The sequence below is a fragment of the Stegodyphus dumicola genome, chromosome 1, assembly GCF_044657685.1.
Source record: "Stegodyphus dumicola isolate Sdum_Otavi_A_Nest chromosome 1, ASM4465768v1".
In the NCBI taxonomy this organism is placed as follows: Eukaryota; Metazoa; Arthropoda; class Arachnida; order Araneae; family Eresidae; genus Stegodyphus; species Stegodyphus dumicola.
The window spans coordinates 5758533-5785741 of NC_140768.1; the positions used below are offsets into that span (position 1 = coordinate 5758533).

The 27209-nt window shown below is 33.3% G+C and overlaps 1 protein-coding gene and 1 long non-coding RNA gene across 2 annotated transcripts in view; one reads left to right on the top strand and one right to left on the bottom strand.

Annotated features, from left to right (window-relative positions):
* LOC118195988 (uncharacterized) overlaps window positions 1–1435 on the bottom strand; it is a 406615-nt gene extending 405180 nt beyond the window's left edge. Inside the window, exon 1 of the long non-coding RNA XR_015040077.1 lies at window positions 1295–1435. This is a non-coding gene — a long non-coding RNA (uncharacterized LOC118195988). The remainder of the gene's footprint in view (window positions 1–1294) is intronic.
* The window catches only part of CCAP (Crustacean cardioactive peptide), a 383209-nt gene that overhangs the window by 326732 nt on the left and 29268 nt on the right, over window positions 1–27209 (top strand). The gene's annotated exons all lie outside the window — the stretch shown is intronic.

The following is a 27209-nucleotide window of genomic DNA, read 5'->3' on the forward strand; positions in this document are numbered from 1 at the left end:
TCAAAAAGCCGTGACGTCTGTAGTATGGTTTCTAAAGAAATATAATGTCCCCGATATGACGAAAATAATATACAGATTGCTGAGGATGAAATGATTTCGATTCACTATTTAGTGAGAATTCTTAACATGGTGACCTGAGCAACGAAATTTTGTAACTGAACAAGAAATTAATACAAGCAGGATCATTTCGCATCTCGGACTTTTTCTTCTATTACGTATATATGTTACGGTGAAACACCGAAATCTGGAGAATGTCGACTTTCACCGGTGAATGTCAACATTCACATAGTCGCTTGGTGTATGTCCGAAATATTTTCCAAATACTCTTATTTCTGACTTACACCGGTGAATGTCAACATTCACCATGTACTAATGGTGAATGTTGAACATATGAGAATATTATATTTCCTTCTCCGTAATTCATTCACGAAAAAACGCACTTGAGACTCAGAATATAAGAACTTAAAACACACAGTACATTCAAAGTGAGAAAGGAAAATAATAGAAGTTATAAACTTACCAAATTATGTGATTAAAATTTTATTTATTGCAACAACTTAAACTATTATGACACTTTGAATTGCACAAGAGGCCCTTGCTTTTACAACTGCATTTATTTGTGGAACACATACTTTTGGAGTAGCAGCGTGTACATATACTCCTCTCTTTTCGACCTACACCAGAGCATATCTGCGATTGTCGACATACACCGGTGAGGGTCCGAATGTAGAAGAATGTAAAGAAATATTCGATCTTTCACCGACGTATTTGGTGAATGTTGACATTCTCCGGTGAAAGTCGACATTCTCCAATTTAGGTCTTTCACGGTAACATATACATGCATGTATAAGTATGCGTATTCAAGTATAAGGTCTCGTTTTTGTTCAACAGGTACTGAGTGAAATTCACATCACTGTCATACGCACGACTGTTAGAATTATATTCTAATGGAGTAAATTTTGATAAATTCAATAAAACTCGTTTCATTACAATTGTAATAGATGAATTATAATTTATATTTACGATATTTTTTCCAAAATGAAATTATTGATGCTGAAAATTCTCTAGAATATGTTCAAATTTCTGTTTGAAGCATATAACAAAATCTACTAAAACCACATAAATACTCCTGTTATAACGATCACTGTATTTCTTTGAATAGAAGGAATTATTTCATTCCTTCGTTAGTATGGAACTTTCCTCCTACAGAACATCAACATAGCAGATTTTACACAAATAATATATCTTCTATTTTAAGCGATATTGTAACAAGATAAGACAAAAACGTACTTACGTGAAAAGTTACAAAATTAAAAACCCAGCCATAGGTTTTATTCTTTCAACTTTTTCTTCCCTGGTTTCGAAAGCAACTTTTACTTCTTTCATTCTATTTTCGATTTCAGCAGATTTAGTTCACAGTCAGTTTGTCACAACCTCGAACTATTAAAATGATGAATCAATAAGGTTTTAAAAATATTTTAACACATATGGGTGAAAACAGACATAAAATATAAGCATTACAAACGTCTTACATGTTACGTAACAGGAAGTCAGCTAACTATTTGCTACTTATAATAATTAAACATTATGATAAAAATGGCTTTTTATCTCAAACAATATTTTGGTTATATCTGATTAAAAATATAAGCATGCAACTGTTAATAAGGACCGATTTTAAATTAAAGTCGACAGAAACATTTATATGCATTTAACGTAATCATTCTTACGTATTTATTTCTATACTGATGACTTTAATTCTGCATCATTTTACGTGTGTCGTTATCTAAGCCATTACGATTTCAGTTTGAATCATGTATGACCGAAACTATTTTGATAGCTAATATTTTAGTGCATTAAATTAAACTGTATAATTGAAAAAAAAACTTTTTATTAAAATTTGTTTGCAATTTTTAGTCTGTTGATTGAGCAGAAACAGTAAGGGAAGAAAATCTGTGTCTTTGAACGCACGAAAATTATTCTTTCTAATCCGCTTGGCAACGAAGTACTCGACATCGTCACTTTTAAGATCTTACAGTTTGTTCTCCAATCAAGCCTCTTAAATGTTTTTTTGATTTACAAGTACGATCTGCCATCGCTTAAAATCCGGGGGCCACGAAGGCGGACGTTTGACAAAAGTCCGTCGGTGTTAAACGGAAATACGGTAGCTAAAATCAAATGCTTCAGAATTCAGTAATTTATATCAGAGATTTCCAAAAGCTTCGTTTTATTATTTATCGGATAACAGTGAAGAACAATTCTGAGATTATTAGCTTAATCGCATAGATATACAAGAAACATTCAGTCTTATATAAAACAAATCTGTATTAAATTTTGAAAATATGCTGTGGATTCTCGTCGTAAATACGTTCTGGGTTTTGAGTCAATCTGTTCTGTGAAAGGGGGTCAAAAATTAATTTCTGGATTTGATTCAAACATAGGCAGAAAACAATATAAAATCAAATTGTGTACAAAAAGGAGGACTTTTTAAGAAGAAAATAAAAAAATAAAAAATAATAAAAAAAAAAAAGAACTTGAAAAAAATCTGAAGTTTTCAGATTTTAAATTACGTCCAAATGGGTGTTTTTTTTTTTTTTTTTTTTTAACGTTTTGCGTGTTACCTTTATTTATAAAATATCACGTTCATCGCATTTAAACCATAAAACTCAGTTTAACAGCAATATCGGAGAATAATTTTAAAATAAGCCTATCTTTAAAATTTCCGATACACAGTCTCGTGCGCTGAAGATAAATTCTCCCCCCCCCCGTACAGTGTTGCCATTGCTCGCTTTGAAATCATTGGGTTTGTTAATGAAAAATTCGTTAAAGGTTTATAGGGTATTTCTCCCACCTTCTTAGCATGCGCTTCGCCGTATGGTGATCAGCACGCTCGGCGCTAATTTGACAGGCCCGGGGTTCGACTCTCGGCGAAAGCGTTTGCTCATTTTTTATCTCTCCTGCTTCGAAATAACTTAATGACTCTACAGTGGCGCCAGAACTAAAAGGTGCTGAATGATGATTCTTCATCACCAGGCTTAAAGCAGGATCGAGTCCCCTAAATTCCCATTCGCTCTTTAAAAAGGAAGTATGGAAGGTATTTCTCCCGCCTTCGTAGTGTAGTGGTCAGCATGCTCGGCGCATATTCGAGAGGCCGGTGGTTCGAGTTCCGGGAAAGGCGTTGCTCATTTTTCATCTCTCTTGCTTTGAAATAACCTAATGTCTATATAGGTTTACAAAATCTGAAATAGATAATAAAACAAATTCCAAATCTGGGGTTACAGCTATTCGGGTGGAAAATTACGTTATTCAAAATTCGATGGCGCTAGGTTCCGTCGTTTTATCACAATGCGAGAAACACACATATATTTATGCAGATCCTTCACTATTTAATTTCTTTAAATATAATACAGGACGATAACATTGCGTGGCAACAGTTTGAAAAGTGAACCGGCATTTAAGGGGTATCAGAAACTCCTATACCGACAATGTTAAATTGGCCATTTTCGATGTACCTTTTCTCAAAATCTGCTGTAGATACAAGTTTGAAATTTTTTCTGTAATCAAAGTACACCTATCTCATTATACTGAAATGAGCTTTTGAAACATTTTGAATTTTAGAGTAAATTACAAGATATTTAGTTAGGCATAGTAAAATTTAACACTTTTCTCACACAAAAAATTTTTTAAATTTTTTTTTCTAAGTTTATTACAAAAAGCTCATTTCAGTAAATATTAGGAACCCTAATAAATAAGCCATAAAAAGTTTAGATACCTGTGAGCAGTAGTTCCTGAGAAAAGGTACATCGAGTATGAAAAAATCACGTTTGGAGAAAAACGCGTTTTTATGTAAAAATCCTCATTGATCAAAGCAGTAGATGACAAATTAAAACTAGATTTTTTTACAGTTCTAATTTTCATAGAGATTAAAGAATGGTATTTTTAGAAAGATAAAAATGTAGAGAATTTGAAAATGCAAAAATCCGAAATCACAATTTTTTGAAGATTTTGGGGTTCCAACTCCCCTTAAGGTTTTCGACGCAAAATTCCAAAACGTAATTAACAGCCTAATAAGTCAGAGAATTATGTCATGCAAGAAACTTTCTCACACAAGGAATAGCACACGTTCTATAGTCACCTCTGAATCACCATGACAGCAGGAACTTTCATAGATGCTCACATTTTTTATTCCAATTGACTTGAACCATATTTTTACCTTGTCGTATAGAAAGGAAAGAATGTTTTCGAAAGCTTACTTGTAAACTTATTTATAAAAATAACATATTAATAAGATGCTGAGTGCTGTCAATATTTCTTCTTCAGATTTTCTAGAGAAGTGTAGATACTAAAATCTTGAAAATGTATTCTTCTATTCCTGGAAGAGATGCTCTGGGTGAGTAAAAAAACAAGCAGAAAAACTGAAATAATATTCTCTGTAACATGAATCCTGGAGTGTTTTTAGATTGCACATCACATCTGAATTGGCGGGAAAAAAGAAGGACTTTTTAAGAAGAAAATAAAAACGAAAAAAAAAACTTTAAAAAAATCTGAAGTTTTCAGATTTTAAATTACGTCCAAAAGTGTGTTTTAAAAGAAAAAAGGAACATGAAAATAAAAAATAAAATTTCCTCTGTTGCGACATATATAAAAATCCCTTAGATAATTTACCTACCGTGTTTAGAAGTCGCTAGAGATTATAAAATCATACCAATCTTAATTAAATAAATGACAAAACAATTTTATTTTCCAGTGTGGCTTGCATGATTTATTGCATTTCATGCGATAATTATGACTCTATTCCCTAGGAAATTATTGTTTAGGAAATGCATTTTCTTATTGACTATTTTCCATTTGAAATTAGCATGATTTACTTTTTCCTCCACTTTTTCGACAGTTAAAGAAGAAATTTATTTATTTGCTTGAATTTGTTTTAGAATTCTATTGCTTTAATTTAAGTTGTATGAATTCTTTTTTGAACTAAACATGCAGATTACTACAAATTAGAATTTCCAACTCCATTAAGCATTACTTATAAATGCCTTTAAATAAAGCACAAGTTAAATTCGTTCTACCCAATTATCATAATAGCTTTCGTTGCTTTCAAGCTAATTTTTAAATAAATCTAAAATAAACAACTTAAGAGCATTAAAGAAATTAAAATGAAAACGCATCCGCATATTTATATGATTTGTATTGCATTTATTTAAATTCCCTCAAGTTCTTCCATTTGTAAAATTCTTATAAAAAACAGTTTTATCTACATTATAATTATTATTTTAGCAAATATGACGACAGAAATTAAAATTCAGAGTAATGCATATATTATGCGTATATTGCTATTTCTATCAGCAGCAAATTTTTCTGCATAAAACCAGAAATATTTACAGTATCGTACTCAAATATGTTGTATCGTAACATCAAAACTCACAACGGAATAGCTGATGCCTTTAGCCTTAGAAATGCTTTATACATCTCAGTCAACTGTATCTAGAAAGATGGAGACAATTTTACTCTAAAGTTTTTTTAAAAATAAGTCTGTTGTAAGAATGCAGCAGCGACGCATTTAAGTAGCACTATAATTTCAGTTACGTGCTGAATCTGCTGTCACAGATTAAGCTGAATTTTTCTAAAGATATTTTATTCCCCTTGATGTTTTCTAAAGACTTAAATTGAGATTAAAAATCTCAGTTTAATTTTACTATTATTTTATTCCCCTTGATGTTTTCTTTATTCCCCTTGATGTTCTTGTATTTTATTTTATTCCTCTTGATGTTTTCTAAAGACTTAAATTGAGATTCAAAATCTCAGTTTAATTTTACTATTATTTTATTCCCCTTGATGTTCTTGTATTTTATTTTATTCCTCTTGATGTTTTCTAAAGACTTAAATTGAGATTAAAAATCTCAGTTTAATTTTACTATTATTTTATTCCCCTTGATGTTTTCTTTATTCCCCTTGATGTTCTTGTATTTTATTTTATTCCCCTTGATGTTTTCTAAAGACTTAAATTGAGATTAAAAATCTCAGTTTAATTTTACTATTATTTTATTCCCCTTGATGTTCTTGTATTTTATTTTATTCCTCTTGATGTTTTCTAAAGACTTAAATTGAGATTAAAAATCTCAGTTTAATTTTACTATTATTTTATTCCCCTTGATGTTTTCTTTATTCCCCTTGATGTTCTTGTATTTTATTTTATTCCTCTTGATATTTTCTAAAGACTTAAATTGAGATTAAAAATCTCAGTTTAATTTTACTATTATTTTATTCCCCTTGATGTTTTCTTTATTCACCTTACTGTTCTTGTATTTTAATTTATTCCCCTTGATGTTTTCTAAAGACTTAAATTGAGATTAAAAATCTCAGTTTAATTTTACTATTTGAATAGTAAAAATACATAACTTAGATCAATAACTCAGTAGAACTTAGAAACATAAATTAAAATAAACCGGATTAAAAATTATCTTCGAAAATTTACATTTAAATGAAAAATACATTTTCTTTAACCCTTTGTTGCATCATGTCCACTCTAGTAGACAAAAGTTTAAATTTTTTTATTCTTCTGTAAATTCCTTAACAGATTCCATTCCTGTGTTTATTCATTCTATATTATTAGAACTTTTAACTGTTGATCATAAATGGCATCACTAAGTAAAGCTATTTGGAAAATGGCTGCTACTTCTGTTTCCAAGTTAGTACAATTTCTCATCGTAAATATTATATAATATTGCTTACATTTTCTCATACTGCCATTTTTTATTCATAATTAGTCATTTTAGACATTTTATTTTAAATGTCAGTTTGAGAAAATTGTGGAGCGGGTACATAAAGGTCTACCAAAAAGAGTGAATTGAAACCAAAATGTACTGCTTATCCAGCCAAAACACCACTGGAAATGTTTATGTTTGGCAAGGAATTTCTAGAACATTTGACATTTGAATCCAGTAGATACAGGTTATAAGATCGTGGCAAAATGAATTCAATCACGAACGACGAAATGAAGGTATTTGGGGGGATCTGTATGTACATGTCAGTTGTAGATTTACCATTTAGAAGATGGTAATGATCACTGCCAACGAGGCAGGAAATGATTTCAAATGCAATGACCTTCAATCGTCGGGAAGATATTTGTATGCATGTACGTATATGCATGCTGTCCACTGTAGTGAACAAACTATAGCAATTATTTAAAACGAAATTTGAATAAAATTAATTTTTTATTATTATTACTAAGGTTATTTTAAGTAAAAAAAATACAAACACTTTCGTTTAACTTCTCTAGATTATTTGTATGCAACAAAAGGTTAAATATCTTATCATCACTACTGTTTCTTTTTATCTATTTTGGAAACATGTACGTATCCTTATAGGGTATTTCTCCCACCTTCTTGGCATGCATTCGTGGTCTGGTGGTCTGCACGCTGGACGCGTATTCCAGAGGTGCGGGGTTCAATTCCCGGCGAAGGCGTTGCTAATTTTTCATATCTCCTGCTTCCAAAAATACCTAAACTCTACAAACGGCGTCCGAACTGAAAGGGCGATGCATGATAACTCTCCACACCCAGGGTTTCCCGAATGGGTCCCCTAGAAACCCCAACCGCCCTTTAAAAGTGGGAATATATAAGGTATTTCTCCCACCTTCTTGGCATGCCTTCGTGGTGTGGTGGTCTGCACGCTGGGCGCGTATTCCAGAGGTCCACGACTGGATTACCGGCGAAGGCATTGCTAAGTCCCCTGCTTCCAAAAACACCTAATGTCTATAATAATGTATATCAGGACGGTAAGACAGCTTCCCCGCAAAGCAGTTTTAGGGTTGCCATAAAATGTCATAAAGAAAGCCGGGTTGCCACATTTGGCGAGAAATCGCCCATTTGGCGACATTTGTCGACAAAATTGGCGATATGCCTTGGACGGATGGAGAACCTTCCGTGACGAATTCTTACCGGTTTAGCCCAGAATGTTCTCGAACCCAAGCCAAAAACTATATAAATCCTGCTGGTCCGCAGTCAGGTAGTATCGAGAGTGCCTCGTCTAGCAAGCCGTGCGGAGTCGATCAAGCTCGCAGCCAGGCAGCGAGTGCCGAGTGGGTCGTCGAGTGCACCGAAGGAGTCTCTTAGTGTATCGCGGTTAGTGCATCGTCGACAGAGCGTGTTGAACTCCGGGAACGACTGAACGGAAGAGTCGAGGACGTGCTCTGTGTGTCGTCGAGTGCATCGGGAATTGTCGTGTGGAGAGTTTCGAGAGTACGTGGAGTTCCGAGAATGATCGAGCAGAGTCGAGAGCTGTACTCTGGAGCTTTGCAGTGAAGCTGTCTCCACCGTGATAGCTTGATAAACTGAAAGCTACGTCGCTGATTGGGTCAGCGGGTTTATAACAGTTCGACGTCTGTAAACGGGATTTTGGAGTTGTCCTGATTAATACCGACCAATAAAGTGTGTTTCGATACTTCATCAAGTGACGTCGTTATTCATTCCAAATCTACGAACCCCGTACGAACGTGAAGGAAGAAAATAACATAACAACTGGTGTCAGAAGAAAAGAAAAACGCAACACATGTAAGACAATATATGTAACATGCCAAAAAATTTAAAGGAACTACATGGAACTATGAATTTCAACTACTGTAAAAGAAATAGCGTTTAAAATAAAGAATAAAAAAAATTTAATTACATAAAACTATAATTAAGCAGAGTTTGTTTCGACGCTATAAGGTTGAGAACAGCGTTTCGAAAAAAATTTAATTTTAGACCGAGATTTTTTCGCAGTATAAAATTGTGTTGCATTAAATGAGTATATAACTTCCTTCTCAGTAATCAAAATCGTTCTCTGTTTTACTAGAAAAATAGTTTATTCGAGAGATAGTTATTGTACATAATGCAGCGAAGCTCTTATTTCTATTCATTTTTATATCGTTAACTGTACCTCCCGAAAATTTATATTTGCGTCTGTTTTTTATGATTTAAATTGGGAAAAAGATTAAATCGGAGTATAAAGGGTAAACTGTTACTGAAATTTATGAAATTCAGTTGAAGTGGGGCATTATCTAATTTGAAAAGGCTAGTGATATACTTTTATGCAAAATCTTTGTTAATTAAGTCTAATTGTAGCAGTAAATAAATATACTCGTGTAAAAAATTAAGATAATTTGCAAATTGTATTTAATTTTTATGAAAAATATTGAACAAAGGTCGAAGTGTCGAACATATAAGTCGAATACCTGAGCGTACATGTACGTGTCTACGGTTCTACGGAGCTGTGATTGTGTAGGGGATTTTACTCTTTCATGACATTCGCTGTTTTTCTCGGAAAAATTGGTTAAACTTTATATGGTATGAGGTAGAATGAGTCGTCACGAATATACGGATGATGGAATGAGACAGCGAAGTGTCGGTATATTGGAGGCAGATAAAGCATAAACTCAGGTGGCTACAGAACTCAATGTAACGCCCAGCGTCATCTGCAATTTATGAAAACAGTTTCAAGACACTGGATTCATACCGAGAAGACTTGGCCAACCAGGATTCACAACAACGGATGGAAATCGTTTGTTGGCACTTTTCGCACGGCAACACAGGATTGCTACAGTTTCACAGCTCCTAATGTGAGCTGCATGCTATCACTAGAATCCGAATTTCATGGTCTAAAATTTCCTGAAAACTTCATGAGACAGGGTTGTATGCCAGAAGACCCACTGTTTGCGTCTCGCTTGGTGTAGCTTACAAGATAGCGCAATCAGCATGGTTTAACATGCGGTTTGGATCAGACTTCAGTGGAGCTCCCCCCCTGGGGGTCGACGTAAGGAACTCTACGAAGTTACTGGCTAGGATCTGTATCTAAGCAGTCTCGGCCACGGGGGTATAAAATCACGAGCCTGGCGGTTCCAGAGCCCGGGGTTGGGTCATTTGTATGGCTGGACCCCGGGGGAAAGGCGTAAGACGTATACCAGATGGTTCTGTAGCTTGGTGTGGGACGGCACCGAGTTTGCTAGGTAATGTCCTGATGGGACACGCTGCCCGTGTAGTACTGGCGGGAGCATTTAACGACCGGTCAAGTCCATCAGGTTTTCAGGTCACGCCTCCGTCGAAAAGCCGAGAACAGGGAGTGGTGACCCCTCGGGCCCGGCCCAGTAAGCGGAGGATTTTTGGAGTTATTCAGTCTGAGGATAAGATCCGGTGTGGGACCCGGTTCCTCAGACATTAAGGATTAGTTTAAAACTTTTAAGTGGTTTTTGTAAAATTGGGCTGAGGCTAAGTTTTGGATTTGTGCCCCACGACTCCAGCCCATAGAGTCGAATTCGTCTTTGTGGCCTACCTGCCACGACCTCCCCCTGCCTGATATGGGGGTTCACAGTAGGTCGATTCCCTCAGTTGCGTCACTGTTCGCAGGAGAGGTGTATAAATGTTGATTGATTGATTCAGTGGAGCTCCGTGCTCTTTATATATAGCCATATAGCCTGATCACTGATTCTCCGCGTACCTATAAATGAATAACCAGCTACAGGTATGCCAATAATAGAACGAACACGATACCACCCCTCTTTCATCAGGAAAAAGGATCATTAAGGTAGTGGAGGTGCAATGGTTTGGGCAGGCATTAAGCTGGACCACCGCACACCCCTGCACGTGTTTAAAAAAGGCTCCCTGATGAGGTACAGAAGAGAAATCTTTGAGCCCGATGTTGATGTTCGACTTTTCAGGGGCGCAATTGGTTCTGGGTTCTTGTTAACGGACAACAAAACTCGTTTATATAAAGCTCAGCTGGTCGACGATTACCTGGAAAGTGAGAATATTCGCCGCGTGGTTTGGCTAGCCAGTTCTCCTGACCTAAACCTTACATAGTATGTCTGGGATGCAATATGGAGGACAGTGTTATCTCGACATCCAACTCCGAAAAGCATCCAGACATACTATGTAAGGTATGTCTTGCATTGTTGACCACGGATCCACGACTCCACTTCAGCATCAAGGTAGTTTAAAAACTACCTTGATGCTGAAATGGAATTAACTGCTTCGGGAACTGCTCAACTGACTTCAAATCCAATATGGCGTCACGCTATGCTACCTGCCCGGGCTGTGAGAGAAGACTCCATATTGGACTCATTTTCGATTCGATATCACAACGTGGATTTTGGACGTCCGTGCACTACGAACTTCGGTAATAATCATGCGTACATAAAATGACTTTTGAACACTACATTCTCCGTTATAAATGCATATTCATACCAAATTTCATTTAAAATCTGCTCTTTAGTCTTTCAGAAATTCGACACAATATGCAAATTCTCTTAATATTGCATATGCACGTACATTATTGTATTGAAAATTCTTTCCTGGTTGTCTTTAGGTTTTCCTTTGGAAACGTCATTACTAACAAAAACAAGAATACTTCTTTGAGTTGTCTATTATTAATTCAAATTAAATAAATTAGTTTCAAGATTTTCTGAATTGTATACCTTTTTTTTTTTTTTTTTTTTTTTAATTTTTCGATAAAAATATTCCTAAAAATCTCATTTGTTTAATTTTTTCTGGAAGGTATACCTTTTTAATTTTTCGATAAGAAAATATTCCTCAAAATCTCATTTTAATGAATGTATTTTATTCCAATTTAATATACTAATAAAAATGTCCACATTTTTCTTCCTTTCAAAAATTTCAAACTCTTTCGCAAGTACAGAATAATTTAGTAGTCAGTTGATTTTACATGAGGCTTACGAAATGAAATACCCTCTAAGATTCCCTGTTGTTTCGGGACATTTTTAGATCGGCTTGGTTTATTTAATTATGGCAAAACACTGCCTAAGCGTAGGGATGCTTTCGTGGAGATCATTATAAGAGAAACAGGCTCGTATACACGTAACACGTGCGGGAAAACAACAAAAACGTCCATGGCAGCTTGCACATTAGCCGGGGTTTGAATCCTGGGCGGAACTACTATTGTGAACGTTTTCTGAAACTCTTTCAGAAAGCAGTTATAAGATGCAATGGAATACGATCTATTAACTTTCACGGATAGAACGGATGCTACCTAAGGCTGGTGAAGCTAAGTGGACGCAGTCCGACCCGCCTATCCGTCCAAAGGACGGACTTTATGGTCATAGGACCACGCCCACGTCAATCCATAAACGACGGCAGCCAGAGACCGGAAGCACCCCAAACAACACGCGGCAGCTCCAGGGATCCAAAACAAGAGCTCCGATTAGAATAAATGCTAGTATAAAGAAACTAAAAGAAATTATATTATACAGGTAGTCCTTAACAAGAACAGTCACGAAAACTTTAATTACAAACTTTTAATGCAATAGGACTACCTAAACACGAACAACAGGAAAGAAAAGAGAAAATAATTATAATCAGAAATAAATAAACAGCATTGTATAAAAAGAAAAAAAAATACCTAAGGCTGGTATGAGATTGCATAGACTTAACAATTTTCTGATTGTATTGAAGCTTAATTCGTCGACCTTCGTCGTGCAATGAAGCTGAAGATGAAACGAACAAATATATCTGATGTTGAGAATGAGAAGACTTACAAAAATATCAAGTTCGGAGAAATATCTTCAATATATCATTCAAATTTCAACTGAGTACTGTTTAATAATAATGGTAAAAAATTGAGCCCGTATTCTTTTCAAAAAATGTTTTCATTGACAAGATTATTAATAAAGCGTCCGCCTTTAAACGCAGTGGCTTCTTTCTTATTGATAAAACTATGTACTGCAGTTACTTATGAATAAAATTAAAGCAAGAAGGAAAAATAAAAACTACTCCATATTCTTATCATAAATACATAATTACTTGCGTATCAGATGGTGCTCGGCAATGATGGATTCTAGTTTCCGTAACTAATCTTCCAATCGTTATTTTCATGTTAAACTCCCAAATTCCCTAAAGGAATTTATTTGTATCAGGGAATACGGGAAATAAAATTTGTTATTCAGTGTGATTAGCTAGACATTTACAAGCCTTTTTTTTCCTTGTTAACTGCTTTCCCTTTTTAACAACCTTACATTCTCACGATTGGAAATTTGGAGAAAATTTTTCAATCATTGATGCTAAAAGTATCATCATGTAATGTAATCTGAGGACAGGTAGATTTCCTTTCTCATTCCATAATTCTATTGTTACAAGAATAAAGCAACTATTTCTTTCTTTCTTTCTTTCTTTCTTTCTTTTTTTTTTTTTTTTTTTTTTTTTTTCTGTGTGTGTGTGTGTGTGTATACTCTTGAATTTTGCCTATAAGCAAAAAAGCAGCAATTTATTTTGAAAATGGTATCTGTAATAGCTAGAAAGATCACGCTATGTTTTCTTCAGTTATGTCGAAAAATGTCGAAGTTAATTACGTGGTACTATTTGCCTTGTTTCCCAAATCATCGGCGACGTTGGGTTGAACTTGATCCTCTTATGTCATCATAAAGCACTTTTTTCCTATCATCTGATTCCAATAAAAAGCATTATGCGCAGGTAATGACTTATTAAGTTTCCTTAGAGCGACGGTTATTTCAAAACATTGTTAAAAGAGGACAATTTCAGCAGGCGTATGCATAATACCTTTAAATGATTTATCCAACTATTATTTGTAGTAAAAAGAAAAATGTTTAAGAAAAGGATTGCATAAAATATCCCTCATGTTGAATAAAAAGGATCAACTATGCACGATTTATTATTTAAGGTATTCGGTATCAGGAAAAAAATGGTAATTGTTTTTATGACTAACTAGCAGCTTCGCACCCAGCCTTCATTTGGCTTTTAAATGTACCGGAAAAATAGCTGAAGGGAACACCAAACGTTAAATTTAAAAACTGCGTAGAATTTTCCTCTGCAGAACAACTTCATAAAAAAAAGTTATTACATATATCAAAATTACAGTGAAATAAGCTATATCCCTTAATACAAATATTAATTATCCTAATAAATAAATTAACCAACTTCCCTTTGCAAAATCTTAAGAACTCAAATGATATAAAGAGGTTAAGAACTTTGTTTCCTAAAAAATCACTCAAAACTTTTCAATATCTTAAAAACAGTGAAATGAGCAATAAATAACATAAAAGAATACGCAAAAGAAAAAATTCTGAAAAGCAAAGTATAATTAAAGATATTTTATGTTACATTTTCAAGAGAAAAAAATTACAATGAAATAAGCTATATCCCTTAATACAAATATTAATTATCCTAATAAATAAATTAACCAACTTCCCTTTGCAAAATCTTAAGAACTCAAATGATATAAAGAGGTTAAGAACTTTGTTTCCTAAAAAATCACTCAAAACTTTTCAATATCTTAAAAACAGTGAAATGAGCAATAAATAACATAAAAGAATACGCAAAAGAAAAAATTCTGAAAAGCAAAGTATAATTAATGATATTTTATGTTACATTTTCAAGAGAAAAAGTTACAATGAAATAAGCTATATCCCTTAATACAAATATTAATTATCCTAATAAAAAAAATTAAACAACTTTCCGTTAAAGAAAATCATGCAAAACTTTTCAGTATCTTAGAAACAGTGAAATAAGCAAGAAATAACATGAAAGAAACTCAAAAAACATAAAATTCCGCGCAGAAGTTTACTCTTCAGAACAACTTTATCAAAAAAAATGAATAAAAATGTATTATATATATATATATATATATATATATATGACAATGAAATAGGCCAATCTCTTAAAAACAGTGACATAAGAAATACGATGAAAAATTGTTGCCAAACCCATATTTTTAAAAGAATGAAACTATTCAAAATGATGAGATTTCATCAAAAATCTATCAACAACAATAAGAAAGGAAAATTGTTGCCAAAGTAACATTTTTAAATATGTGAGATGTGAGAAGTATGCTCAGAAGCTTCATTTAAAATTTAAAAAAAAAAAATACAAAATATTATCATTTTTCCAAAATTCTTTTTGTAAAAGCTGTCGCAACGATGAAAGTTTAACGTGTCCAAAAATCAAAGAAAAATAAACTGTACATTTTTAAACATAAACTTTTTTAGAGAAAATCCCGTTGAAAAAGTGTTAAACTCACTTTGTTAAATAAATTCGTATTGAATCGATTTATTGAAATACGAAATTTATTTTAAGTTCGTTAAATAGCTAAGTGCCTACGTTTCATGACGATGTGAAAATGGAGTGTATAGAGCAAAATCTCGCTTTCCTATAGCCCATTATGTCTCAAAATGACGCGATTTCGTCACAAAACATAAAATAAAAAAAAAATTCTAATTCGAATTTCGAAAAACTCGCTTCGAGGTGCACTGGCTCTTGTCTAGATGCACCTATGTACCAAATTTCGTAGCCGTGGGTCAATTAGCTTACGCGCAAGAAAGCGCGAACGAAAGATACACACACAGACAGACTTTTTCTTTTATTATATGTAGAGATGTAAGAAGTTGTTGAAAGATTTCACAAATCAGTACTTCTTGCATTGTTGACCATGGGTCCACGATTAAGATCTTTTAAGGGTAAAAAATCATTTCTAAATGATGAAATTTAGTTTGATTTTTTTAAAATTTATATGACCTAAATGACATTCATTCAGCAACGTAGGCTTTCAGGAGTTGGCCCTCTTTTTAATGTGACTCAGACTCGACTAGCGGAGAAAAAATATTTCTTTCCAATTAAAATCAAAAGTACTTGAGATAATCTTGATTAAAAGTTGGAATACCGAACACAAATATTACTAAACCTACCATATCTGCTATGTTTAAGTGTGAAAATTTCTATAATATACGTTTTACATTCAAATAACAGTTTAACACGGAAATACGAGTCCAAAATACGTAATGTCTCTACATTGGCGCCCGAACTAAAAGGGTGGTGGATGATGATTCTCCACATCCAGGATTTGGCGATTGGGTCTCCTAAAAACCCCAGTCGCCTTTTAAAAGAAGAGATTATATAAGGTATTTCTCCCGCCTTCCTAGCAGGCTTTTGTGGTGTGGTGGTCTGCACGCTGGGCACGTATTCCAGAGGTGGTTCGATTCCTGACGAAGGCTTTGCTCATTTTTCGCATCTCCTGCTTCCAAAATACCTAATATCTCCAGAAACTTACTGAATATTAGCTAATATCTGTAAATATCTAATTTTATCATCGATTTCATCATAGTTTCTTACATGATTCGCGATTACCAAATGTGTATATTCTTCTTACTTCAGTACGCCCTGTATTTACAAAAGCTAGTAATAAACGTTGACATGCTAAATCTTTTTTCAGTCCGTCAAACAAAAACCACATACTGGGATGCCTACAATTAAATAATGAATTTAGCACCTTATGAAAGCTTTCGTAACAATTTGTTGTTTTAGGGGATTTTTCGAAGGCTGCTTCATAATGATTCCACACCTCGATTGGAAACTGTGGCCTTCTAGAATGTTTTTGGCTCCAAACTTACGTAACTACATTCAAACATCAATTTGGCCCGCCAGCGGCCGAGCGGTAAAGTCGCTGAACACTGGTAGTTCGGTCCGAGGTTCGAATCCCGCGAACGGGCTGGCTGCATGGGCGTTTTCGTGGTTTTCCCCATGTGTAACGTGTATACGAGCCAGTTTCCCTTAGAAAGTCCTCCACGAAGGCATCCCTCCCCTTAGGCAGATAGCCCTCGAGGCTTTGCCATAATCACACACACACACACACTCAAACATCAATTTCTATAGATACACATCAAAAGTATGAAAAAATAGAGTTAATAAAAAAAAAAAATAAATAAATAAACTATTGGCAGTTACAAGGGAAAAAAGATGTCGTACAAGGGGCAGTGGTATAAAATATTATAATACATGCAAGGTTAATATGGGCATTTGTCCAATATTTTTTTTTCAAATGATCAAATAATTTTTCTTTAAAAAATTCAAGTAGGTGTACTATGTTCAAATCGATTAATTTTTCTATTAAATATTCAAGCAGATGTACTATGTTCAAATCGATTAATCTTCCTGTAAAAAATTCAAGCAGAAAAAATTAATTATTAATTAATTAATAATTAAAAATCTAATTTATTAATTAAATTAATAAAAATTCAAATCAATTAATTATTGATTGTTTAATGTAAGGATATTTCGACGTATTTTATTTATCAGTGGGCTTATTTCCATGTGAGCATATATCTATGTGAGCATTTTTCCGTGTGAGCATATTTCTATGTGAGCATATTTCTGTGTGGGCTTTTTTCCTGTGAGCATTTATACCTGTGAGCATTATTCTGTGAGCATTATTCCTGTGAGCTTTCTTCCTATGGGGTTTTTTCCTAGAAACCTTCTTTTCATATGTATACTCTTGACCAAAGAAATAAATTATAAAAAATCTTTATTCTACTTAATATCTATGATAGCGAAAAAATGCCGATGATAAAAAAGGATCACGAAATGAAAAACGTTTAATTAGCTTGTCTAAACAGTGAAACATCTTAACACGCTATAAGTTAAGCATTGTATTCCAAAACTTTGAAATCAGCACCAGCAGTGCCCAAAAGTTCTCAGTTAATTTGGGGTTATGGAATGCTAGACATCTCTTACAATCTCGCGCATCTTTATTTTAGAATCTTAACAACGAATTTTTCATAACATTCGAAATATGGATGGAAGCATTAGTCTGTTGAAATGCCTTTGTGTTTATGTTATCAGTACCAACGTACGAATAAACAAAATCGGAAAATTTTTAAAGTAAATTTCGAAAAACGTTTAACGGAAAATTGCAAACGTTTTAAAATGATAAAATTGAATGAAATATTCCAATCCGTATATTGCTAAACTTCTTTAGCTTAGTTGCGTGTTGATTTTTTTAAAGCAGTGTCTTAATGTATGCAGATTTTTATCATGAATTGCGTATTTGTATTAGATTCCATTTAAATTTTCTTTCGCCTTAAATCATTAGTCATCGAAAGAAAATACTTCAGAAGCAGAATTCAAACAGGAAACGTAACAAAAGTATATTTATAACAGATTTAAAATTCCGAAACTCTATTTATTCCTTCTTTCGATGCGTGTATAAAGTGTTAAATTATCAACCAAAGGTCTCGCTTTCAAAATGGTTCGTTTTTTTTTTTTTTTTCTTCTTGATCTTGGGTTATTGCATTAGTTGCGAAGTCTACAAATGGTTCCTCGGAGAATACGTTTATGGTAGGGAAAAGTGTTCCCCACTTGAAAGAGAATGTATCGAACTTTTATTTCCCTCGAGTATTGTTTGGTATGAGGAATGATATGCAATTCTGATTCTCGGCGAATTAACTAAAGTGGCAAAATCGTTTAAATATCCGGGCAGCTCGACAGAGTAATTCTGGAGAACCAAGCCGAAATCAGAGCGAAATGATTCAAATTTAGAACGTGTTTCTTGCTTAAAGAACTATAAAGAAAATTACGCAGCATCTTATTCTGATGAAACACCATTTAAGTCTCAGAAAGCTTGATCAAAGTGAAATTTAGTACTCAAGAACAATTTTAAAATGTGCATAAAAAAAACCAGTTGCAATTTAAACCGTAATATCTATTCTGCATAATTATTTATATCACCTCTCATGATGAGTCCCATTGCAAATAAAACTATTTTTGTACCTAAATTTTTTTTCATATTTTGCTTACCTCTTGTCCTCGAAAATGTTTAGAAAAATACCACATCCAACAAGAACCTGTTAGTCGTTCTTGGAATCATCGGACTCTCTGCATAATGTGACAAACACGATTTTTTTGCGAACTATAAGGTATTTCTCCCGCCTTCCTAGCGTGCCTTCGTGGTGTGTGGTTCTGCACGGTGGGCCGGTATTCCAGAGATCCGTGGTTCGATTCTCGGGAAAGTCGGTTCCTAATTTTTCATCTCTCTGGCTTTTCTCAATTAACGTAATGTCTCTAAAGTGGCGCCTGAACTAAAAGGGTGGTGAATGATGATCTCCCCACCCAGGATTTGGCGATTGGGTCGCCTAAAAAGCCCAGTCGCCCTTGAAAAGGGGGAGTATATAAGGTATTTCTCCCGCCTTCCTAGCGTGCCTTCGTGGTGTAGTGGTCAGCACACTGAGCTGGCGAAGGCGTTTTCTCATTTTTCATTATGCCTGCTTCCAAAAATTTCTAATGTCTCTAGAGTGGCGCTTATACTAAAAGGGTGGTGAATGATGATTTCTTCCCACACAGGATTTGGCGATTGGGTTCCCTATAAACCCCAGTCGCCCTTTAAAAGAAGGAGTATATTAGGTATTTCCTAGAGTGCCTTCGTGGCGTAGTGGTTCTACGCGCTGGGCCGGTATTCCAGAGGTCCGTGGTTCGATTCTCAGCAAAAGCGGTTGCTAATTCATCTCTCCGGCTTTTCCCAAATATAATGTCTCTACAGAACGATTTTGCAAATGTTATTTAACACATTAGATAAATAAAAACGTAAAATAATAATGTGTGTACAATAATTCTGCAAATATTTTTAATGTCTGTAAATATAATAAAATTTAAAACATGGAATGGCAACTAATGGCTCCTAATTGGTTTATAGTTTGGAAACAGATATTGCTATTCCATGGAATCCTGCCCAGCAGTGTTCAAATGTTCATTTGCTTTACAAATTCAATTTCAAAATGTTGTTCCGAGAATGTGGAATTTTTTTTAAACTCCTACTATTAGCTCACACTCTTCCTATATATTGATCAAATTTTCATTCGTTAATAAAATACTTTTTATTCCCCCACTCAACTTCAAATACATTTTTTAAACTTGTAGTGGATGATATTTCCTGTTAATACAATTTTTCATATAGTAAAAAAATGTTTTTAATTTTTAAAATTTTTCTTTGTTGACCTAAGTAGAAATTGACTTTAAAAAAAGTTTATATTACTTGTTACTGTTATATAAGCCTCATTAAAATTCGACTTTAGATCTAGACTTTTTTAGGGAAAAAAATAAATTGCATAAAAAAATTTTGCATGGCGTGTTCCGAAACACTAACATCAAACTAAAGATAGTTCTCCAAAACTCATTTCCAATGTAAAGCTAAATTCTGCTTTAGATTTCAAAAGTTTACTAAGATCCATCTATACCTATGATCCATCTAGTTTATTTCAAAAGATTGTTACCTTTAGGTATAAAAACGGAAAATTCTAAATTATACTTACATTATTCCTTTTCAGAATCATCCCGTATGATAGAACTTGAAAACTTTGATCCAGTTTTGGACTTTCGAGATTGATAAAAAGAATTCTTAACCATAAAATCTCTCGTAAAAGCAAATTGTATATTTTGAAGAAAAACAGTAAGATTTTTTAATAATATAACTTTTCCTTGGAATATGTACTTGTATAATAATGGCTGTAATTTCAAATACAGCTGCTTTTGCTTTCGAATCGATTTAGTAAGTAACTCCTATTTCAGAAGATATGTTTTGTTTCCTTCGTGGTAAAGCGTATCTAAAAAAGTAAATTACGACTGCTACTATAACTAAAATAATAAATTTGAATTTAACAATCATTCTCTATTCGTAAAATGCAAATTTAAAGTTAATTAAATTTTTAATGAAATTGAATTACAAATAAATGATTAATTATTGCTGCGAACTAATCTACAATATCATTTAAATTCTGAGAGCATATGTAAATCAAGAGCAAGTATCAAAATCTATGAATATATAATAAATGTATAATATATAATTCGAATAAATTTTTTAATCCTAAAAATTTATAAAAATGCATAAGTGAATAATTGTTGAGCAGTCAGGAGACAGACTTATGAAGGGAAAGTTGCCTCCAAACCTAACTCTTCAATTACTCATTCCGTGTTTCGTCATCCATGTAGGCAAGGGTGAAAGGAAAACTCAAAACTAAATGTTGTGAATTACTAAAAAGAAATGTAAACAATCGGAATTTAGAGGAATTAGCAAGTAAAGACTAGAATAACTAAAGTTAATTAAGAGTAGAAAATCACATTTTTTAGAAAACCAAAGTAATTTAGAAACTTTTGCCTACAAATAACTTCCCCGACACGAATTATGTAAATAAATCAAAAAGAAACTAGATACTATTGAAACATAAAAGAAGATATTCAAAAAACTCTGATCAATTCCTTTTGACTCCGCTATTATTTCGCTTCAAAATTCTATAATTATTTTCAGTTATTAATTTTACTATTCGCATTTCAAAATCATACGTTTGTTAGAGAACACTTTAGTAGCATTTCTTCGTCAGTATATTCTAAATGTCTCAAAGATAATATTTACACTAATAAATGGTAAATAACATCTTATGCTTGTTTAAAACCTCTTTTTTTTTTTTTTTTTTTTTTTTTTTTTTTTTTTTTTTCAAATTTTAAAAAATAAAACCGAGAATACCACAGTTTTATAATAGAAGTGTTCTGAATGTAATTTTATTCAAATTCTTCTTAACGAAAAATATCGTTTGGAAAGAAAAAAAACAAATAATCGATAATCGAGAAAATATACAAGAGAAGTCCTTACAATTTAAAATATAAAATGTATATAAGGTATTTATCAAATAGTCAAAATAGCAAAGAACTCGTCATGAACATCTCATTGATAATTAGTTTGAAACTTTTACGAAGCATATTGATTCAGAAACCTAAGAAGTAGTGTCGCAGGTGTTTCTAATTAGTTCAATGCTTATTTACAGAAATCTTTCATTGAAGGGGTATTTTATTTGCAATGAATAGATCTGTTTGACATCAGCTTTCTTTAAATGGTAATTCCGGAAAGCAGTCCCATCGGCGTTATTACTGAAAATGACAATTACTTACAAGATTATACATGAACATGGCTGCTAAGCATTCCATGACCAATTTTGTTTAATGTAATAATTGCTTTCAAATTTAAGTCTCATTATAACTGTTAAGCAACTTTGTATGAAATTCAAGCAGTTGGGAAGATTTAAATGAAACAACTGTCGCATATTTATAATATATATGCATAGTTTCATAGCTATAGGGAAAGTGTTTTTAGTACTTTAGAATTTCAAACGAATTGGTTCATTATTCACTAAAACAATGCCGTTTGTTTTTAGTTACAAATGAAGGTAAAGAAGCAGTTAGATTGTAGATAATTCTACTTCACTGCGACAAAAATCTCAAAACATACTGCAGGTGTTATGTTAATTAACCAGTTATATTATTATTAGCCCAAAAGGGCAATTTTCTTAGAGGGGCTGTAGAGTCATTAGGTTAATTGGAAGCAGAAAACATGAAACCTATGCAACCGCCTTCGCCGGGAATCGAGCCACGGACCTCTGGAATACCGGCCCAGCGTGCTACCGTTACACCACGAAGGCACGCTAGGGAAGTGGGAGAAATACCTTATATATTCCCCTTTTTAAAGGACGACTAGGGTTTTAGGGGACCTAGTCGCCAAATCCTGGGTGCGGAGAATCATCATCCACAACCCTTTTAGTTCGACCGCCACTTGTAGTCATTAGATTAATTGGAAGCAGAAAAGATGAAAAATATGCAACCGCCTTCGCCGGAAATCGAACCACGGACCTCTGGAATACCGGCCCAGCGCACTACCGTTACACCACGAAGGACGCTAGGAAAGTGGGAGAAATACCTTATAAAGTATTTTCGAAGAACTGGAAACGCTCAAATCTCTAATGAATATAAATTAATGATACTTGCTTCTTAACTGTCGCTATTTTGGTTTCCGAGAGAATCCTAAAATGGGGTAAACACGCATATGCAAAGTAGCATGAATGATGTACACACGTCCAAACGCACGGAGAGATTTATCAGGCCCGTTGGTACCGATTTGAGGAAGTTAATAATATAGTTGCATAGGGGATTTTATTTCCTGCTCATACAATTGGAGCCCACCAGCGGCCGAGTGTTAAAGTCGCTGAACACTGGTAGTTCGGTCCGAGGTTCGAATCCCGCAAACGGGTTGACTGCATGGGTGTTTTCGTGGTTTTTCCCATGTGTAACGTGTATACGAGCTATTTTCCCTTAGAAAGTCCTCCACGAAGGCATCCCTTCCCTTAGGCAGGTTGCCCTCGAGGCTTTGCCGTAATTAAATAACCTTGTAGAGTGATTAGGTTAATTGGAAGCAGAAAAGATGAAAAATGTGCAACCGCCTTCGCCGAGAATCGAACCACGGACCTCTGGAATATCGGCCCAGCGTGCAGAACCACTGCACCACGAAGGCACGCTGGGGAAGTGGGAGAAATACCTTATAACCTAACCATACAATCGGATTTAAAATAATAGCATGCAAATCACATGGGACGATTTAAATAATGCGTTTCACGAGTATATATTTCTTCACCCCTCAGCTACAAGAAAAATGAGAAAGTATGCTTATAACAGTTTTAATCAACTTTCTCCTAATAGAAACTACAAGCTATGAAATTCAAACCTGATTTATTTAATTAATTTAGTTTGCAAGAAATGTTGAAGATGCCATAAGCATCCCCAAAAATGTTTTGCCAAAATATTATAGTTTTTACGAATTTACACTCGAATGGAATCGTATTCAAAGAAATACAAAGTACAACACTCTGAGTGGTAGAAAAATATATGTGTATATATATTTAATAAAATATGTATGCTTATTTTGAGTAACAGTCAAAGTGAAATGACTTAGTTGAGTATGCAAAAGCTCTCATACAAGCTTTGCTAAATAACAAATGCACACCTGGGGAATTTATTTCGAAGAGAATATTTACGGCACCAGAAAAATAAGAGTTTATAAATCAAAAACAGTTGTAAAAATGAGCAAAGCGTTACCTTTCATATTTAGCATTCTTTCGGAGGAACTTAAGTGAAGATGATATTTTGCCTGGCATAAAGAGTTGCATATTTATCAAATCTCAGTCAATAAGAAGATACTTTCATTTCAACAATTTAAATGTTTCTTGTTGCATGATGTTTATGACTGAAAATATTGCTATGAAAAGTGCAATAACTGCAGAGCAAATCAAAAAGAAGTTAATGGCAGTAAGCCAAAAGAGTAGAAAGGATACATTTATTTATTTTTTTTTTAATTTCTATAATTCTGCTCAAGAAAACATTTATTCAGAATATTAATTTTAGCATAAAAATACCTGTCTTTCTTTTAAAATATTATAATGTTCTGAAATCGTATTAACCCTTTGACGAGCGCGATATTATTTTTATAATTTTTTTAACTGAAAACTCTAGAAATTGAATATTATGATCCTAGAGACAAATAATATATGAATTTAAAAAAATCTACTCTTACCTATTGTTCTGTGGGTGGTGGTCGCACTGTGAAACCACCGCGCGTCTAGAACATTGAAACTTACTGATGTAGTAAGGGAAAAAGAACTTACCATCTTCCGCGCGCGTTTCCAATAAATGACGAAATTTACGGATTTAAAAAAAATGTATGTAAGAATTGCATTATATATATATATATATTTTTTTTACAATATTTTACAAAGTAAATCGTCAGAAAAAAATTAAAAAATAAACATTTCTGTAATTTTTCTATAGCAGTGAAAATATAAATACCTACATAATAAGGACTTTTGGATAAATGGATTAAAAAACTCAATAAAATAAGGAATAAAAGAACTCAGTGTTTTTTTTTAATTTCAAAGAACAAATTTTTTTGTGACCCTGTTCAAAGCATGTTTTGTCTTTTTTGTACATGCATAGACCCACACTGCACGTTTCGCACATACAATCTTGTTCTATGAGGTTTCTTCCTTGTGCTACAAAATGTACACTGCTTGTATTTAAATTTCACTGGTATATGTCCAGCGTTATTTAGTTTCTTTTCATCTGGCACATGAAATTTGTGGTTTTTATGTTAATGGGGGGCGGGGTGTTTGGTCTTTTTGGCTTTGTACGGATCGTTCGTTTCCCATTCATACTTATTTCATTAGTATTTCGTCCCAAAATATTCAGAAAATATTTTTAATTTAAAACAAACTTTTACGCAATTTCTATTTGTAATTATAGCAAAGTATATTTACATTTAATTTAAACCACAGGAAATAATTTATAAAATCACAATACTAGCTTGGGAACCCAGTGTGTTGATGTCAGAGAAAGGTATTTGGAAAAGAAAGACCTTTTTACTGGGCAGGTGCATGTATTGTTTAGTAATAAAATAACTCTGTGGTTTCAAAGCCCTTTATCTATATCCGGATAAAAATAAACATTCCTATTTGAAAAGCAAGCGAACGCCATTGAGAAGCAAACGCCAGTGGTTTCAAGGTGCGACCACCGAGCCTCTAGAGAATTGTAAGCATTTTGACACAATGCTCTAGTGGCGCAGTGGTCGCGTCCTGAAACTACATAGCAAATGCCATACACATAGAGCAGGGTTTCTTAAACTTTTTTCAGTCGCGACCCCTTTTTATCACTGAGATTTTTTCGCGACCCCCAGGACCCCATAATATTTACAAAAATTTTGTTGGACCCCCATAAGTATTGCGCAAATCCGACACACGCGTGAGTAAAACCGGTCTTTTTTCCACTTGTACTGTAATACACTATTGTAGTTTTAGGTCATTAACCTTAATTTCTAATTTAAGACATAGAACAATGTAAAAATTTTAAATAAATAACAGACGAAATGATAGCGTCATGTGCAAGGGAAGGAAAATGAGCTTTTATATTATAAAAAGAGTGCGTCAAAACGTTTTCGTTTTTTTCTTTGCCTACATTGTCTTATCTTTATCTATTCTCAGTTACATTGTGTAAAAATTATTGGTAATTGTAAAATTATTATAAAAAAATTAAAGAAATATCAAAACTGCTAAAACTTTTGGCGACCCCTGCTTCAGGAACCGCGACCCACAGTGCTTCAGGACCCACAGTTTAAGAAACACCGATATAGAAGGGTTTTTTTTTTATATATATGCAGTTTAATTACTGCAATTTTTTATTGCTTATGATAGAAATCATTATGTGCGATGACTAACTTTTGAAATTTAAAGTTGTTTATATAAATAAAAGGAAGTTATTTTGTCTCATCGAAAACGAATTTTAAAAGGCATCCGATCTGAAGTATTAATACTTAAAACATATATGATTCTACAGTCATTTTGTGTTATTTAGATGTAAAAGATCAGTAATCAATTCATTTTCATTCAAAAATTTCGGAAAAAAGAGGAGAAAAAAAATTCGGAAAATGGTGGTTTCAGGGCGCGACCACCGCGCGTCAAAGGGTTAAAAGAAGTACTTTATACACAAATATGTGTATAGATAGATGTAAATAGGATGGTACAGAGATATTTTCAGCTTAAACATAATAGCTCGGTGATAATGAAATGCACATTTTTATATTAAATGCGAACTATGTATTAAACAACTCGGGAATAATTAAGAAAAATTTAAATATTTATATTTAATTTAAATGTTTAAAAAATATTTTAATAACATTTTATCAAATATTACACGAACGTAATTTGCCGAGATACCGTTAATGACAAGTTTTTCATTCAAGATTGGTGATATCGTACAAATTATGTTAAATACGTATGTAAATTCGATTCATGAATTTTTAATGAAATTTTCTAGAAGACAGCTTTTACGCCAGAGGAACATAAATATACACATACTTAACATCCGTAGAAAAGGCTTTAAAATTTTTGTTTAAATAATTTCAAGCGTATACATCACAGCTTTTGAAGTCGATATTTTATTTTGTTGTTATGTAATAAAAGTGAATCTCCATATTTATTTAGTTATTTTGATCGAAAATGGCTGAGTTAGGAACTAAATATATTTTATCATTAAAAGATTAGACATCTATTCGTAACAACATTAATACAAAAATGATAATTAAATTAAATAAGATGCTGACTGTTAGCTACAAAAATTCACGAAACTACATAATTAGAGATAGAAACTGGAGAATTAAGAAATGACTTTTCGTAATAAATGCAATATATTTATATTAAAGTAGCACATTATTTCCTTTTCTGCAGAATTATTTGCATAAATAGATTTTAGTGCTTACATATTTCTTCGCTTCGCGTTATATTCAGCTTCTTTCGTTTGTTTTACATTTAATTTATAAAAATATCTAAAATACTTGACAGGTGCTATATGCGCACTTAAAGACAGCTTTTATACGCATTTAAGCGGGCTCATACACATTAAACCCCTTATGAGCTTCGAATTATGTGACTCTTGCAAGATTTGAGATATTTTATTTATTTCAAAAGCAATTACTTCCAATCTTTTACAGTTGACTACATAATATAACTGCTTTGGAAAATAGTAACCAGAAAGTTTGTGTTGCCACAAATATTTTTGTAATTTAATCCGCTTTGTGACAAA